This window comes from Argopecten irradians, chromosome 14 (assembly GCF_041381155.1).
Source record: "Argopecten irradians isolate NY chromosome 14, Ai_NY, whole genome shotgun sequence".
Classification (NCBI taxonomy): Eukaryota; Metazoa; Mollusca; class Bivalvia; order Pectinida; family Pectinidae; genus Argopecten; species Argopecten irradians.
The window spans coordinates 24,923,306-24,943,299 of record NC_091147.1 but is presented as its reverse complement, the minus strand read 5'-3'; positions in this window follow the sequence as shown (position 1 = coordinate 24,943,299).

The following is a 19,994-nucleotide window of genomic DNA, read 5'->3' as shown; positions in this document are numbered from 1 at the left end:
ACTAGGGGGAGTGCCAGCACCTAATTCAGACTAGACCGATACATCCTCACAAATATATATATTGAAGTATAAGATCTGTTTCGACAACAAAATATTGTATGAACAGCCATACATAATACTGAAATGAAATAATAAATTTCTGATCAAAGTTTAAAGTCTTCCTTGCAGATTCATAATTCAGTCGATGTTCATTATCCATTGGAATTTGTTTGTATGCAGTGTATCGCATGTATGATTTGTTTGTTTGTTTGTTTGATTTATTAACGTCCTATTAACAGCTATGGTCATGTAAGGACGGCCTCCCATGTATGCGGTGTGTTGCGTGTATGTTGTGCGAGGTGAGTGCACTGGGAGACTGCGGTATGTTCGTGTTGTGTCTTCTTGTATAGTGGAACTGTTGCCCTTTTTAAAGTGCTATATCACTGATGCATGCCGCCGAAGACTCCAAGCAACACACCCCACCCGGTCACATTATGCTGACAACGGGCAAACCAGCCGTCCAACTCCCTGTATGCTGAACGCTAAGCAGGAGCAGAAACTACCACTTTTATAGACTTTGGTGTGTCTCGGCCAGGGGACAGAACCCAGAGCCTTCCTCACAGGGGCGAACGCTCAACTCAAGGCCAAAAGTGAGGCGGTGCCAAGGAAGGCATTAGGAAAGATAAAGTCAGTTAGGAAGAAGAGAAAAGATAAGATCCTAAATTTAGTCGCCTTTTACGATCATGCAATAGGGGCAACAGGTACAATTCTAACGCCCTACCTGCAGGGCCATCGCATGTATGAAGTGTGAGGTGCGTGTTTTGGGAGACTGCGGTATATTCGTGTTGTCTTCTTGTATAGTGGAACTATTGTCCAACCCGGTCACATTATACTGAAAACGGGCTAACCAGTCTTTCCACTCCCTGTAAGCTGAGCGCTATGCAGGAGCATAAACTACCATTTTTATAGACTATGGTGTGTATATCCATTGGAATCATTAAATGCATTCAATTTGTTTGTTTGATTTATTAACGTCCTACCAACAGCTATGGTCATGTAAGGACGGCCTCCCATGTATGCAGTGTGTTGCGTGTATGCTGTGCGAGGTGAGTGTACTGGGAGACTGCGGTATGTTCGTGTTGTGTCTTCTTGTATAGTGGAACTATTGTCCTTTTTATAGTGCTATAACACTGAAGCATGCCGCCGAAGACACCAATCAACACACCCCATCCGGTCACATTATACTGACAAAATGCATTCAAACAAGGGGAAGGAAATCAAAACTGTATTTTAAGATAGAGACAGATTACTTAGTTACATGGAGAATGTGGCAAACGACAAACAGACTGTAATAATTCCAGGTCGAACTGGGTTTGTGTAGGCATACAATGTACACAGGTAACAAACCAAAAATTAATACTAAATGATATAACTGGAAAAAGGAACGATTAAGATATAAAATGATTTTTTTTCTTCTTTTATTTTGCCAATAGCGACTTTATTCTGAACTGTTTCAAAACTATTGCTTCTCTCTCCCATAACACACGGCGTTTGCATTAGTTGTTGAAGCAATGATATTTGACCATTTTTCATTTGAAAACAGTTTATATTTGCATTTTCCACATATACAGAGACATGCTACATAAGATATATCTGTCTCACCCACTTTCTCACCTTGAAGAAGTACTCGTGTCTTCCGGTTAATATATTGCTTTGAACGCTAATCTACAGCCGCTGCCCTGCAGGTAGGGTCTTAGAATTGTACCTGCTGCCCCTATTGCATGATCGCAAAAGGCGACTAAATTTAGGATTTTATCTTCTCTTTTCTTCCTAACTGACTTTATCTTTCCTAATGCCTCCCTTGGCACCGCCTCATTTTTGGCCTTGAGTTGAGCGTTCTCCCCTGTGAGGAAAGCTCTGGGTTCTGTCCCCTGGCCGAGACAGACCAAAGTCTATAAAAGTGGTAGTTTCTGCTCCTGCTTAGATGGAGTGTGTTGCCCTTGGTGTCTTCAGCGGCATGCTTCAGTGATATATCACTATAAAAATGGGAACAGTTCCACTATACAAGAAGACAATACATGAATATACCGCAGTTTCCCAAGATACGCACCTCGCACAACATACACGCAACACACCACATACATGGGAGGCCGTTCTTACATGACCATAGCTGTTAATAGGACGTTACTTAATCAAACAAGCAAAAAAAAATCTACAGCCGCCATTTTCCTGACGAGATAAAAAAGGACTCGATGGGCACTGTATGCCATTGTAAAGTCGATTCCGGTCAAACTATCGCTCCTATCTACTACATGCTATAAACACTAGTAAACAAAATGGCATGGATATTTGGTGACAGAAATATGTGCTTAACCCTGTGGACGTGCAAAACTGAAATGTAAAGTTATTTGCATATTTGACAAAAGTTACAAACACAACAATCTACAAGTAAACAGTAATATCTAAGGTTAGGACGGATGCATAGACTCTTTATATCAACTAAGTTATCTTCAAGTACACCTAAAAAGTGATAAATTGTATACAGACATGCAAAAATCAGTAGTTTAAAGGGGATCTTAAACCTTATTATCAATCACACATACGTATACATTATAGATTGGGATAAAACGATTTGTTTGTTTGTTTGTTTAATTAATTAACGTCCTATTAACAGCCAGGGTCATGTAAGGACGGCCTCCCATGTATGCCGAGTGTTGCGTGTATGTTGTGCGAGGTGGGTGTTTTGGGAGACTGCGGTATATTCATGTAGTGTCTTCTTGTATAGTGGAACTTTTGCCCTTTTTATAGTGCTATATCACTGAAGCATGCCACCAGATATCAAGCAACACAGCCCACACGGTCACATTATACTGACAACGGGCGAACCAGTCGTCCAACTTCCTGTATGCTGAACGCTAAGCGGAGCAGAAACTACCACTTTTATAGATTTTGGTATGTCTCGGCCAGGGGACAGAACCCAGAGCCTTCCTCATAGGGGCGAACGCTCAACTCTAGGCCAAATGTGAGGCGGTGCCAAGGGAGGCATTAGGAAAGATAAACGAAACAAGAGGCCCAAGAGGCCTTGACTGAGTGCTGATATAGAAAGAGCATTGCAAAGATGATTCAAATCTGTAAAAAGTGTTTTATTTTTTGTTTTTCATTTTGATAGTTCGTGTATTATGTTACCAAACCTTATGCTTAAAATTCCAATTTGTTTTGCCAACGTTAAACAATGAAACCAAACTAGAAATCAGTCAGTGTCAGTGATTTTATAAATTTCACCTTTTAATCTATGAAGATTAGTTGGTTCCATCAAACCTGTGAATTCAGAAGAAGATTTTTGAAATTTTAACAATTTTGACCCCGCCCCTCTGGTCCCTAGGGGTCAGCCAGGACCAATATGAATAAGTATTTCAGGCTAAGAATTCTAACCCAGATTGACTAATTACCTATGAAAAATTAGCAAATAATGTTAATACATGTGTTTTTCCTATATAAACTATAGTAAACTTGACCCCCCTCCCCAAAAGGAAACACGAGACCACAGGGTCATGAAATTCACAATTCTTGTAAAGAGCCTTTAAACCTTTTAATCTATGAAGAGTATATCATTCTACCAGTTACAGAACTTCAGAAGAAGATTTTTAAAGTTTTAGCTTATTTGACCCCTTTTGGCCCCGCCACTAAGGCCCCTGGGGGTCAATCATGTAAAATTTGTTAATAGGATTCAATAGCCATTTCATAGGGATATTTCTGACAACAATTGACTAATTTCCTATTATAAATGACCAAATAATGCTCCAAAATGTGTTTTCCCTATATAAACTATAATAAACTTAACCCCCTCCCCAGGGGGAAATCCGAGACCCCAGGGTCATATAATTTCTATTTGATTCTACCACATATGTGAGTGGAGAAGACGATTTTTGAAATTTTAGCCTATTTCACCCCTTTTGGCCCCACCTATCAGGCTCCTAGGGGTCAGTCGTTGAAAAATTGTTAATAGGATTCAATGGCCATCTCATACTTATAATTCTGACAACATTTGACTTATTTCCTATTACAAATGACCAAATAATGCTCAAAAATGTGTTTTCCCTATATGAACTACAGTAAACTTGACCCCCTCCCCAGGGGGTGGGGTGGGGGGGAACGTGAGACCCCAGGGTCATATAATTCACAATTTTTGTAAAGGACCTCAAGACCTTTTAATCTATGAAGAGTATTTGATTCTACCATTTCTGGAATTTCAGGAGAAGATTTTTGAAGTTTAAGCATATGTGACCCCTTTTGGCCCCACCCCTCAGGCCCCTCGGGGGCTGGGACCATATGATTCACAATTTTGGTTGATCTTTGGCTATGAAAGGTTTCTGCAAAATTTCAACTAATTTGGTTCAGTACTTTTGGAGAAGAAGTCGAAAAAGTAAATTGTTTATCGCCATATGACGCACAACGGACGATGGCGGACAAAAGGCGATTAGAATAGGTCACTTGAGACTTCGTCTCAGGTGACCTAAAAAGTTCATTATCATATGGACGTCAACATAAAGGCTCGTTTTACTAGATCTCTGATGGTACTGAAGAAGATGGATGGGCAAATGGCATTTATTTTATTTTATGAGAGGTGAAAGATCAAGTGGTTTGGACCTGTGATTTAAACCAGTATGTCAATAAGATTGTTAGGAAGGTTCTTTCCTTAACTTTTTTATGCTTTCCTATGGAGAAATTTAAGTTAAGTAATTCCTTAAAGTTACAGCATGTTCATAAAACTGGACCCAGTTATAGTTTACCTCTGGATTATTGAGGATGACCTTGTCCTTGCTGATAAATCTTCTGACGAAGTGGAATAAAGGGAAGAAACTATTATAGATTACGACGAAACTTTGTGGCCCTCTATAATATACTAGGTTATTGTCTCGTACGGGGCGCCGATTGGGACTTAACGTTTTGTAATCAAAATCAATTTTGTGTACAAAAAATTGAATTCGGTCATAACGACAACATTTTCGTCTTACAAAATTATCTTCCAGCACACAAAATTCATTTTTGTCTACACACAATTCATTTCTGTCATGACAAAAGTGAACATTTCATGAATACAAAATTCAATTTTGTCTACAAAATTCATTTCTGTCATGACAAAATTAATTGTTGTTGACGAAATTGAGTTTTGTTAGACAAAAGTGAAAACTGAATACAAAATTCAATTTTGTGTCACAAAAGTCAATTTTGTCACCGAATCCAAATATGGATATATGCAAATGAACCGTCTCATCACGATTTTGTAACGTAGCCTGTCATTGGATATAGTGACCGTTGGTATTGCACGCGCACACGGTGATGGAGACCGCAAGCACCTGTGCTTGTTTCATCCGTTATATTCTTGTGGAAATTTAATATACATTAGATCAGCAGAATATGTATCGACTTCTTGTGAAGGGCGCATACTCTGGAATATCATTTATTATGCCTAGTAGATGGGGAGGGAAGTTATGATATCAAGTACAGGCCGATTATGAACATACAGAAATGAATTCTCTATGGAAAATAGTATTTCAAGGGAAATACACATGAATGGTCATAAGCGTAATGATTACGTACATATGCAACAGAAATTCGTTCCCTATCAAATCGTCCAAGTCTGATTACCCTTTGCCAAAGAATGAGAGAACTGTAAGCGTTTCAACCAATTGGTTGGCAGCTAAAGGTCAACCATAGACTTATTTGCATACTTAACTGACGAAATTGAATTCTGTCCAGACGAAAATGATTTTTGTCCACTGCAAGATAATTTTGTTTAACAAAATTTATTTTTGTCATCACGGAAATTAAGTTATTATAAAAAAAAAACATTTTTTTTGTAAGACGAAAGAGATTTTGCTACGACGAAATTCAATTTTGTGTTCACAAAATTGAATTTCGTCATGACTTTTGTCCACTGAAAGATTGTTTCAATAACAAATCTTATTTTTGTAATTAATTTATATAAATTTTGTTAATCTGAACTCATTTTTGTTGAACAGAATTCATTTTTGTCTACACAAAATTGGATTTCGTATACAAAATCACAAGTGTCCCATTTTGCGCCCAGTATCTCCTGACACGCCGGTAAAATAGCGTCCAATCCGACACAAAACATCTTATAAACATCTGTCGCAAATAAAAGAAAAAGAAATATTATGCAATACATGAAAGTGAAAAGAATTTTATTGTGTAGTAAATATGACATGAATTCACGTCACTGTATTTGTATGACAAGAATAAATCATTTATCAAATCTTAATGACCATTAATTAAACATGATCTGACGTTTTTTTCTAAACCACAGGTTAACTTATAAAAGGAAGTTATATACCGAAGGCTCAGTACACAGACAATAAGTTTCAAAAGAGTACACCTAGCTGCTTGCTGCTTTCCGGAGAAAACGAAGTAAGTGATTTTTCTCCTAATGCTATTTTTTTTTTTTTTTTTTTCAAATTCTTATTTTTTTTTATTTTGAAAAGATTTTCCATGGGTACAAATAGCATTTACATATGATATTGAATATGCATTATTTAAATAGTAATATTCATTTATAAACTTTAAATTTCTCTAATACTGTAAACCAAGTTATTTACACGGGCTGCTAGATATAATGCACTCTCAAGGTGTTCATTGAAAAAACAAAGTTTACTCTCTCTGTAGATATATATATGCATTATATGTATTTGTTAGTTATTACGTGTTTTGACATATATATAATCACTCGACTGTATTTGGTTGTTTATATATTTTTGCTTAACAGCTCCAAACAGATACGAAACTTAATAGAAATAATACGGAGCGAAATAAATATTATAAGACTCTTTCCTATATTAAATGTACAGAGATATGAAGGATATTCTACCCGAGGGTCACAAAACGTTGTAAAGCCCGAGGCTTGCAAAGTGATTTCAACAGGTAGGTTTCTTTCTAAACATACATAAGTCATAAAATCTAGATGTTTACAGTGCATGAATTCTGTAATGTAACTACACAGGCTGTAATGTTTACAAGGCATCATGCATGTGTCTGTTTAATTAAATGATTTTCATAGCTTAATTCTCCCAACCTGATGGTTTTTAATAGATTACTAAACAACAAATAGCATGTCTAAATTTTCGCCCATTTATAACACATATCACTAAATTTAAAAGTTCTTTTATCTCTCTTGTTGTAAAAATTCAAATTATCATAGATACCAGCGTTACCCCTTGGTAACCATGGTTGTGTTCACAGTAAGTCTTTTAACATATATGTAAGATATGATATTGATATGATATTTCCCTATCCTTCATATCTATGTATAGAAGATTAAAATCATGTCCTGCTATATATTTCTATAAGGCTCTTTCATGTGGATATTAGGGATGGGGATATTCTACCTGACGAAATGTTGCCTGGGATTTTACAACATTTTGTGATCCCGCTTTTGTGATTTTTCGCTCGTATCTTGAAATTTTTATTGCAATTTTACTTTTCTGATTATCTGCCATTTTGAAATAAATTCGAAAACATATCCCCAACTGCAAGTCAGGTCTCCACACATGAAAATTACGTGATATTTCAACACAAATCCCGTTGAATTTTTCTTTCAAAATAAACCATTTCAGTTTTAGAAAAAAACACCAAAAAACATTTTTGTCGGAATTGTAGTGTGCCGTCAAAAGGACATAAAGCAGTCCAAATGACCATATAATGTTATATTCGCTATTTCCTTCATCTACAATAAAATGACGGTTATTTTGTCAAAGTCAATTTACATGTACCAATCAAAACGTGACGAGGTCTGGTTACATTATAGTCATAGATACTCAGGCCCTGTATATGTATCTGTCATAATGTCTAAGTCTGGTGTCAGATCCAATGTGTTTTCTACACATTGCTACATCAATTGACAGTGCTATTTTGTCCCAGTATACATATACAATAAGCTATGTTGTGCTGATTGGGCGAGATGACTTCGTACACAAAAATAATGTTTTTTCCTACAATTTCGTCCCCTTAAAGTCACATTCAAGATTCTGACAGCAGCAACTTGATTGGCCTTTTCCAAAGGTCACCTATACATAACCCCTAATGGGATTTTGTCAGATCCTCTTATCCAACGCAGTGATAATAAGGAGCTGTACTTTAATCAGATTGCGTCAATCGATAACGCCATTACCTCCCCGTATACATATACATTTAGCTTTGTTGTGCACTTTCGGCGTAATGACTACGTAAACGAAAATAATTCGGACAGCTTTTTCAAAATATTTCGTCCCAGGTCAACATTCTGGCAGTGACAATTTGATTGGCCATTTCCAAAGTTCATTTTGACGTGACCCCTAATGACATGTTATCAGATCCTCTTACCAAACGTAGTCATAATAAGAATCCTTATTTCAATCAGATTGATGGAAACTATTGTTCGTAGATTCTGTTTTTTTCTTTCTTCAGAGAAATGAAGTGGGTCGCTGTTATACTGCCTCTGTTGCTTTGCTCGATGATGATGCCGGAAGGAAATGTGGCTTATAATCTGAGACGTAGCCAGCCTGAAATAGTAAAAGGTCCGACATTAGGGAGGAGTCTTGAGAGGAAAGCTAGGTCAGCCGAAAGGTTTGTCGTGGAAGGAGGGCTCGGTGGAGGTTTAGTACGAAGAGGACCCGTCGGAGCGCCAGCCACAGCTGATTAGAATAGCCTAATTTATTCTGAAGATTTCAAATAACATATTGTGACAACAAGCATGCATAATATTGAAATGAAATAAAAAATAAATGATCAAAGTTAAAAGTCATTTTTGTAGATTCGTTATTAAGCCAATGTCCATTATGAACAAGGATCTTTGAATGCATTCCAACAAGGGCAATTAAACTGTTATTTAAAATGAAGACAGATATCTAGTTATTAAGGACTATGGCAAACGACAGAAAAAAAGAAGGTAACAGTTCAAAGTCTGGTTTAGCCAAAGGATACACAGGTAACGAAGTTAGTGACATTATTCGAAAAGGGAAGATGTATTTAGAAATATAAAATTGTTTAATAAACAAAAGCTACACAAGTATCAACTAATTTCGAAACTATTTTCGAGAATCACTTATGCTTATAACATTACAGATTAGGTTTTACATATTTCATACTTTAATTTTTTATTACAGATAAATGATTTTCTTCTTTCACATCTAAATTGCAACCAAGACAAACCCTTGATCTCTTACAACATCATTAAATCTACATGTTTCGATTGCAAAATTATAAGCAGATCGACGGAATTCAGATAAAAATATTCGATATTTAGAAGGCATATAATTTGGTCAAATAGTATTGTATAGTGAAATGATCCACAATATGTTTATGTACAAAGCATTTTGATGAGAATTCCAATAAGCCTCTCAAATGTTGCTTACTCTGTTCAAAAAGTCTTTGTTTTATTGAATACAATAATTGTTTATGGTTAAACAAATAATTTTCCATACATTACCGAAACCGATAACAAAAATATTTTTTACATAGTTTATCCGATTAAAAAAGTTAACAGTATTGCTATTACTTTTTTAAAAGAAATGTGTAAAAGCAGAGTTCAAAATACAGTTATTTGAGACCTGTCCATTAATATATGCCAATACTTTATCATTCTGTACTTTTTAAACATCATAATGGTACCGGCCTTATTAAAAATACATCATCGCGTTACACGCTTATTTCTCAATTTTTAAAGACTTCTTACAGAATAATAAGTTATTTTTTTTTCTTTTGATGATCCCCACACTTCGCACGCATAATGCAAAATGCTAGCAAAATAAAGGTACATTTTTAACATGGAATACTTTGAAAATAGTGCAAACATGGCATTACATTTCGTACGTCCTTGGTCAGATATATATATCTGTATTTGTAAATTTATTATTATATTTTAGTTTTTTACACCAAGATAGCAAATAACGCTTACTACTTCAATTTCATTGTTATTATACGTACACAATTACCAATCTAGTATGACCTCTAAAAGATTACCATAATTCCCAAGCAACACATGTGTCGTATAAGACTTATATGTGAAATATTTTTAACGTTAAAAGGAATTTTATACAAATGATAATTTGACACAACCAACGAAATTATTACTCTTGGCGTTTTCGATAACCAGACTGTTATCTTCGTCAGACGTAAATGACCAGTAGAATATGTTTATATTGAGGAGGTAAGTTGGTACGAGATGGAAAGCCACAGTGTGTAAGCGTGTACGAGATGGTTAAAACTGTTGACAAGTGACCACAGGCCTGTAGTACAAACACTCGGCATGTCTTCCTACACAATCCAACACGATAGTGAAATCATAGAAACAAATACTCTTTATACAAAACTATTGACTAAAGCATCAATGTTAAACGTATAACTGTAAGTTCACTATAAATGTATACCAACACAAAATTGTTTTGTGTTTAACAAGATAATTGTGATTATAAAAGTAAATGGGATATCAAAAAACTTTGTTTTTAAACATAAACCAGGTACCTGTGTTTTCATCTCAAGGGCTGCACATCTGATCAGTAAAAGCAAATATCTGACCGCCCTATTACTTCTTTTCAACAAAGAGTCAAAAGCATTCAAAAATACATTTTTGCATGTACTTCAAGACAACATTGCAAGGGGAATGCGCTACGTGTGTTATCCCACGAACTCGTCTATTTGGAGGTCAGGAAGGAACAAGCTTGAAGTCTTTGGAAACTTAACATGGAGTTCTGCCATAGACAAGAGAGCTTTACCTAGCCTTACATTGTTAGCTACAACATGTAACAAACAATGGGGGCAGCTACAGAGAGGTCAAACGAGACAGATTTCTGTCATTCCAAATATTGCTGCCATTATTGGTCAGCTAGTGTTTGTGCAATAGCCTGGACAAATGAAGTTGTTTCAAGAGTTGTCGAGTTATGAGTGCGGATATATCATAATAAAATATGGTATTTGTAATAATATATAAGCTATGATTTGCTGTCGTTCGGGACTTTGCTGTTGATGTGTTTATTCTGTGCCGCCTGTGTTTCAGTTCTTACCTAGCATGTCTGTGTCCTGTAAGCTAGAAGCTGATTGGCTCAAGGCACTCTGTTCTGTCGTCGTCCGTGATTGGTCCATCGTCTTAGTAAAAGTGTGAAACACACGTGTGCTATGTATTTAGGTAGGAGCTTTCCTTCTAAGCCTAACTCTCTTTCTATCCTTCTGTCATCGTCCCTACTACCTAGGTTGGTATGTGATGTGTTACCCACTTCTTTTGTAGAAGTTTCGGCTGTATTCTTTGTTAAATGTATTTGTGTGTCCAGATGATAGCCCTTAGTCGGGCCTTATTTGTTTGTTCAATTATTTTAACGTCCTATTAATAGTATTAATAGTCAGGGTCAAGTAAGGACGGCCTCCCATGTATTCAGTGTGTAGCGTGTGTGAAGTGCGAGGTACGCGTTTTGTCTGGCCTGTTAGTGGTACAATTGTCAACTGTTATGCATCTCATTATCTGTTTTCACCAATCCTATTATATCAATATATATTTACTTAACTGTTACACTTCGATTTGTTATTCCTTCCTTTTTTGCATTTCCCCATTCTAGGACCTTGGGTTATATAGACTGATAACTCACCAGCGCACTGTCTTTCTTTACCGACCTCAATGAAAAAAGTGATTCATCATATCTGATCCATATATTCCCACGAATCCAAAATGAAGAGCAAATAGGTGAGAAACAAAGTGGTTTTCGAAAAAAACACATGAATAATCGTATGCAGCATTGCGAGAGGTGAATGCATTTAAGTGCATATTCACATTAAAACTTGAGGAGGTATATCATCTCTTTTCAAAATGCTTCAACAAAATCAAATATAGTAACGATCCTGATTAAGGATACACCAAAAACGAACACAACATACTTGTATGGTACCTGGAACTAACAAATAGATAAATCCAAAACAGTGTGGTTTTCGGAAAAACAGGAGCACTATTGGCCAACTAATTAAACTTGAAAATGAAATTGAAAAGACTAATAACAATACAAATTCACTGGTATCAGTATTTATAGACTTTGAAATGCTATGACGAAACGGACTCTTATATAAACTTAAAAATATGGGCATAAATGGTAATTTGTATGGGTGGATCAAAGATTTTCTTTTAGATAGAACAATACGGGTCAGGATAAGGGACGCTCTATCCGACCCCCATATATAAGAAAACGGTACCCCAGGGCAGTTGTATAAGCCCCACACTGTTTAATATTTCAATCAATGACATTACAGAAGATCTTCCTTCCACAGGTACCTCTCAGTTCGCAGATAACAGCGCCATCTGGCGATAACAATATAATGCATACTTTTTTACTCAGTTATCGAAATTAGATACATCACAGTATAGATGCCTTAAGTTATGTCTCGGCGCCATGAAAGGTACACCACTAGCCTCTCTACAAAAGGAACATACATGAACTCCCGTTGCAGTTACGCCGAGACATGGCTATACTTCAGATATTACCAACAAGAATGCGCTAGCGGAGAGCCCTGCAGGTAGGGCGTTAGAATTGTACCTGCTGCCCATATTGCATGATCGTAAAAGGCGACTAAATTAAGGATCCTATCTTTTCTTCCTAACTGACTTTATCTTTCCTAATGCCTTCCTTGGCACCGCCTCACTTTTGGCCTTGCGTTGAGCGTTCGCCCCTGTGAGGAAGGCTCTGGGTTCTGTCCCCTGGCCGAGACACACCAAAGTCTATAAAAGTGGTGGTTTCTGCTCCTGCTTAGCGCTCAGCAAACGGGGAGTGGGACGACTGATTTCGCCCGTTGTCAGTATAATGTGACCGGGTGGGGCGTGTTGCTTGGTGTCTTCGGCGGCATGCTTCAGTGATATAGCACTATAAAAAGGGCAATAGTTCCACTATACAAGAAGACATAACATGAATTTACCGCAGTCTCCCAAAACACGCACCTCGCACAACATACACACAACACGCATACATGGGAGGCCGTCCTTACATGACCATGGCTGTTAATAGGACGTTAATTAATCAAACAAACAAACAAAAGCGCTAGCGGACAACAAATTCTATAATTTTAAAACGGCAAAGCTTCCCACAAACCATGAGACATTTTCCTGTACTGTACTGAAATATTTGAAGGATCTCAACGGAAAATACTGCTACTGTTGAGTTTTTCAAAGAACCTTCCTGGTTACGATGTGCCCCCACCCCCCATATTGACACCTACCTGACTAACACTATTTATAAGACTACATCTGATATAACAAAGGTGTTACAACACATAAATACTACTAAAATGCGGATGTTCCGTAGTTATACCATGTATCAAGTTTAGTGTTAATTTCAGATTGACAGAGAATATGTCAGCTGAACTAATTGCTATCATACAAGCCATCTATCTATCTTAGCAACATTCCATTAATAAAGTAGTTGTATTTACAGACTCTTTATCGTCCTTGCAGGCAGTGCCATATGCGGTGCAAAAATTGATAATCCCCTTGTGATGCCTATATTAGAAATTTAAACTTATATCTGAAAATCCATACAGATTATATTAAGTTTGTGTCCATTCCATGTTGGCATCCCAGGAAATGAATCAGCAGATAAATCAGCTAAACTAGCTCTGCAAAAACCAAATCAACACAAACCGACACCAAATAATAAAACAGAAACCGTCTCGGTGCTTAATAACATCTTTTTACAAGTCTGACATATGGTTCAACTCCAGTGTAGGTAAGCTAATGAAACCCTATGTACCTATTGTTAAACTTAGTAAATCTAGAAATAAAATTAGGAATGTATCCAGAAACATAATGACTCGATACACCAGACTAAGAATGGGACATTGTTGCTGAAGTTTTACCTTACACAAATACGAAATCCATGATACCGGAAATTGCGACACATGTGGGGTTCCGGAAACAGTCACTCATTATGTATAACATTGTGACAAATTCTAATTACAGAGGCTGAAACTATACAGAAACCTAGATATTGTTCTAGACGCAGTATCGGGCATTAGCCACTTATTCACAGACTCCCCGAAAGTGGTTACAGCGATGCTGAGCTATATCAAAGTCACACGCATGTCACAGATTAATGTTAAGGTTATGTTACTCCAGAGTCGAGAGTTTGCAGGTAGGGGTTAACCCTATCACTTCTATCATTCTAATTGTAAGGGAATACTTAGTCTCAATATTCTTGGTACTTTGTTTGTTTGATTAATTAACGTCATATTAACAGTTATTGTCATGTAAGGACGGCCTCTCATATATGCGGTGTGTTGCGTGTATGTTGTCAAGGTGCGTGTTTTGGGAGACTGCGGTATATTCATGTTGTGTCTTCTTGTATAGTAGAACTGTTGCCCTTTTTATAGTGCTATATCACTGAAGTATGTCGTCGACTTATTTCCCTGTTGGCAAGGGATAGATACGCTTACACTGAACGAAGAAAACAAATTAAGACGTGAAGGGAAAGTGACTTATCCCACTGCACAAAATCGATCTGGAAGAGCAAAAGTGACAAAGAGATGGCATCTTTGCTGCGAAGAAACAAGAAGAGTTTACCATCTCCACGGATAGTGGTCTCAAAGTACCGAAAACAAATACGTTAGCGCGTAAACCTGGGCAAAGGAAACGCACAAAAAAACGTTCTCTTTAAAGAAAACAAAACTTCAGTGAGCCCATTGTGTGAGAATAGGAGTTCAATGTTTTTGAAGCAAATTCGAATGATTTTGACAGGTATGACACAAATTTATATCGAACAAGGGTTTGAAAAAAAACCCAAAAAAACCAACGAAACAAACAAAATATTAGGACCTCGATATAGTTTGTTTGTTAATGTTTGTTTGATCAATTAACGTCCTATTAACAGCTATGGTCATGAAAGGACGGCCTCCCATGTATGCGGTGTGATGCGTGTATGTTGTACGAGGTGCGTGTTTTGGGAGACTGCGGTATATTCATGTTGTGTTTTCTTGTATAGTGACACTTCCTGCCCTTTTTATAGTGCTATATATCACTGAAGCATGCCACCGAAGACACCAAGCAACACACCCCACCCCACCAGATCACATTATACTGACAACGGGCGAACCAGTCGTCCAACTCCCTGTATGCTGAGCAGGGGCAAGAAACTACCACTTTTATAGACTTTGGTGTGTCTCGGCCAGGGGACAACCCAGAGCCTTCCTCACAGAGGCGAACGCTCAACTCATGGCCAAAAGTGTGGCGGTGCCAAGGGAGGCATTAGGAAACATAAAGTCAGTTAGGAAGATGAGAAAAGGTAAGATCCTAAATTAAGTCGCCTTTTACGATTATGCAATAGGGGCAGCAGGTACAATTCTAACGCCCTACCCGCAGGGCAGACTTCGATATAGAACCACGTCCACTTCGTGAAGTCTGGTAACACGTAGTAAAGGTTGAATTAAAAAGTGCGTGGCTGTTCTACCAATATAAATGTACCATACATGCTTATACATCATACAAAAAGCCCAAAATGGTCCTAAAATACAAAATACATTATTTACTTTATACATACTGGCTTTTAATATTTGTTTGATTAATTAACGTCCTATTAACAGCTATGGTCGTGTAAGGACGGCCTCCCATGCATGCGGTGTGTTGCGTGTATGTTATGCGAGGTGCGTGTTTTGGGAGACTGCGGTATATTTATGTTGTGTCTTCTTGTATAGTGGAACTGTTGCCCTTTTTATAGTGCTATATCACTGAAGCATGCCGCCGAAGACACCAAGCAACACACTCCACCCGGTCACATTATACTGACAACGGGCGAACCAGTCGTCCCACTCCCTGTGTGCTGAGCGCTAAGCAGGAGCAGAAGCTACCACTTTTAAAGACTTTGGTGTGTCTCGGCCAGGGGACAGAACCCAGAGCCTTCCTCACAAGGGCGAACGCTCAACTCAAGGCCAAAAGTGAGGCGGTGCCAAGGGAGGCATTAGGAAAGATAAAGTCGGTTAGGAAGAAAAGAAAAGATAAGATCCTAAATTTAGTCGCCTTTTACGATCATGCAATAGGGGCAGCAGGTACAATTCTAACGCCATCACGGCAAGCAACACTCACCCGGTCATATTATACCGACAACAGGCGAACCAGTCATCTAACAGTTGGAGTGAATACGAAAGAAAAAGCAGATCGCGGAAGTGTATCAGAAAAACGACGGGCGGATATCAAAGTAAAATTTATAGTACATAACGTGAAAATCGTGGCTGTATAGTTTTGTGATATATCGAAATCCTTTTTTAGAGTTTGGCACACGGCCGGCTTACTAATAAATTTAAAATAATATATTATATTATAGGCGTGTTATATTCCTGGTTAGAAAACTCAGTATTTTTCACATAGATTTCATTTTTTTATATTGCATACTCATCTGATTTTTTAAATTGAAGCTGGTGTTCCTCAAGGCTCGATACTTGGTCCTTTAATATTTTTAATATTCATAAATGACATTGCGGATATATTCGAATCGCCTTTGCGGCTACTTTCAGACGATAAATCGGTTTTTAAAGAATTATTTTTATATATGCTAAGTTTTATCGATATTCATGCTCAAATTCACAGATCATTATAAACATTTGGGCGTAACATTGAATTCGAATGATCGAACTCAAAGTGTGTGGCCTGAACTAGCCTCCCTGCTGTTGTACATGTACATAACAAATGGATACTATTTGAACAGGTGTACAATTCAGTAGTTAACATAGCATTTTACCCTTCAGTCTTATGTGAGGAAAATCAGTGAAACGAGTATTCTGTATTTGCATATTACAGAGCTACCTGTCCTTGCGGGTTGGTATTGATTTTAACTTAATGTGTTTACGTGCGCAATGTCATACTTTTCCTAAGAAGATGACGGGAATTGACCCCAACAAATAATGACGGGTACCTACCTGCAAGGGAGCTGACACTGTAATATGCAAATACGGAATTAGCACTGCAGGGAAGACAAGAGGAAATGGAACAATGAAATTATTTTGGCTATAATGGAGGAGAACGGTTTCATTTGAGCTGTGTTGACCTGCCAACAGCAACTGAACAGATAGTGACTGATATTGTAGTGGTCAGTGTAATAAACAAGCAAAAGAAAACATAAGGAAGCTACATACGAAGATCATGTGTTGGAGTACACAAAAGCTATGATGTACTATGGGCTTGAGAGATAGCAAGATGCAATTTATGAAAATGACGACCACCAGATGATTTCCCATGCATCAGTTTTATGTACAAAAAATCCGAAATATTTCTTGCAAGGACATAGGCTCAGCATAGATGTGAATGTGGTGTACAAGTATTATCACGAATGGCCAGGCATCTCCTCCACTACATAATTGTCAACATCCATGGTGTAGATTGACATAGCATCGAACTGAATTTGCATCGAGGCTGTAGATGGGAGCCTACATATTCTTGCATAGACAGGTTCAGTCGAATGGTGGGAGTAAAGAAAAAAAATCATCATCCATTTAACATGCTTGTTTGCTTAATTAAATTATCGTCCTATTAATAGCCAGGGTATGTAAGGACGGCCTCCCACATATACGGTGTATAGTGTCTATGAAGTGCGTGGTACGTGTTATGGGAGACTGCGGTATATTAATATTATGTATCCTTGTTTAGTGGAACTCTTGCCTATTTTATAGTGCTATGTTACTGGAGCATGCCGCCGAAGACACCAAGCAGCAAACTCCACCCTGTCACATTATACGGGCAATGGATCAACCAATCGTCCCACAGTTGGAGTGAGTGCGTTCAAAAGGAAAAAGTCGAAGTGTATCTGGAAAACGACGGGCAGACATCGACGACATGACACAGAAACTTTTATAGCTTAGGCAGTTTGATGGCATAACTGGTCATGCCCTTAGTGCCTTTTAAGGATTTATACTCGAAAAACGACTGCCAAATCACAAGGGAAAAAAATAGAATCCAAAAAGTTAATCACCAACAAAACGTGATCAAAGGATTGACATTGCAACCAGTTGATATCAAAATTTACATTACTAAACATTTTATATAGAGTTCATCAGTGCATCGAATTTTATGACATAAGGTCGTAATAAAAGTATTGATCAATATAGTCGGTTCTTTTGAGCGGCTAAGGTTTTACAATCCAATAAATAATGTCTGTTGTAAAAAAAAATCAGAATATTCAATCTAGTGCAATCGGGCTATTTCAACATTAAAGTGCACTGTAATGTACCATCCATGCCTAGACAGAGATAAAACATTCCAAAAGGATATAAAGTGATAACAGTCTATACGAATAATATATCAACAAAAGGAAAAAGAAACCACAAGTGAGTGCTCCTGACACACATATTTCTACAAGTGAAAACCTTCCAAAAGGAAATTTGATCAGTGATTCAGATCCTAGATTGTATGTACCTGCACTGAGAAGTACCACCCATGCCAAGAAAAAAAATAATAAAAAAAAAAAAACACTTCCAAAAGGAAATTTGGAAATCAATTACATAAATACAAAATATAAAAGAAACCACGAGTAAGTGCCCATACATATTTCTACAAGCGGATCAGATTCTGAACTTGAATTCATTGACTGCACTGATTTTGATTCAACAATGTCCGCCATCAGTGGTGTTAACAAAGATGAACTTGTAAACGCCATAGTCGATGGTAAGGACTTTTTGTTTGTATGTTTGATAAATTAACGTCCTATTAACAGCCACGGTCATGTATGCCGTGTGCAGCGTGTTTGTTGTGGCGATACGTGTTTTGGGAGACTGCGGTATAATCGTGTTGTGTCTTGTTGTATAAAATGGGTACTGGAAAGCATGGTCAAAGCGATAAGCTTGAATTTAGATCAAAATGAACATTAGAGAATGAACATAACGAGACCAGAAACCCTTTGAACTTTAAAAAAAAATTAGATGACCTTGAAATGTATGGTAGAAGAAATTGTATAAGAGTTTAAGTCATACCCGAAACAGAAGATAAAAACACAGATAGGATAATATCAAACGTAGAAAGAGAGACCGTTTATGAAATTCCTGAGTTTGAGCTTGTCACATAACTTAAACGTGGAAATGCTACACAACAAAAATATTTGAACGAAATAGACACAACAAAATTTGTTCCTAGATGCAGCAACGTTTTCATAAATGAAGACTTGGCAAAAGCTAGGGCCGGCAGTGCCGAAAAAGCGAGAGATATCAAATCCGACGGAAAATGCATCGATACATGAACAAAAGACGGTGCGAGTTTTGTTAATTCGTGCAAAATGAAATATTGAGAATTTTCCGTCTGTAACAATTACCAATCGGGGGTTTCATGCATGGTTATTTATCACAACATATGTTCTGCACTTGAAGAAACACAGCATGCTTCTATAGTCCTTTGTGATATATTGAAAGCCTTTGATATAGAATGGCACACGGGCTTACTTATAAAATTAAAATAGGATGGTATTAGAGGCGAGTTATATTCCTGTTTAGAAAACAATTTATCTCGCCTATTTCAAAAAGTTCTTTTTTGATAATGCATACATTTTCCGTCTGTTGCTATGTTAATCGAATGAAACGCCATTTCGTCTCAGTATACATATTCAAATAGTTTTTATGTGCTCTTTGTGCGAGATGACTTCGTACACGGAAATTCACTGAAATTCACTTTCAAGACTGTGTAGGCAGCAATTTGATTAGTCATTTCCAAAGGTCACTTGCGCATGAATGACCCCTAATAGGATGTTGTCAGATCCTCTTATCAAACGAAGTGATTATAAGGATATGTATTGTAATCAGATTGTTTGGAAATTAAACGTCTTGCAAAAGACCTTAATTCAAATATATATTAGTGTGTGCCATATTTTATAGAATTAAGTCAGAGATTTGTAAGGATTTTAAGTATAACAACATGCATGTTAATTTATAATTTGTATTTGAAATCCTATATATGTGTGAATAGTTATTTATTTATTTTGGGATATAAGGCGTTGATAAGATGTAATAATGTGTGCCTAATCTTT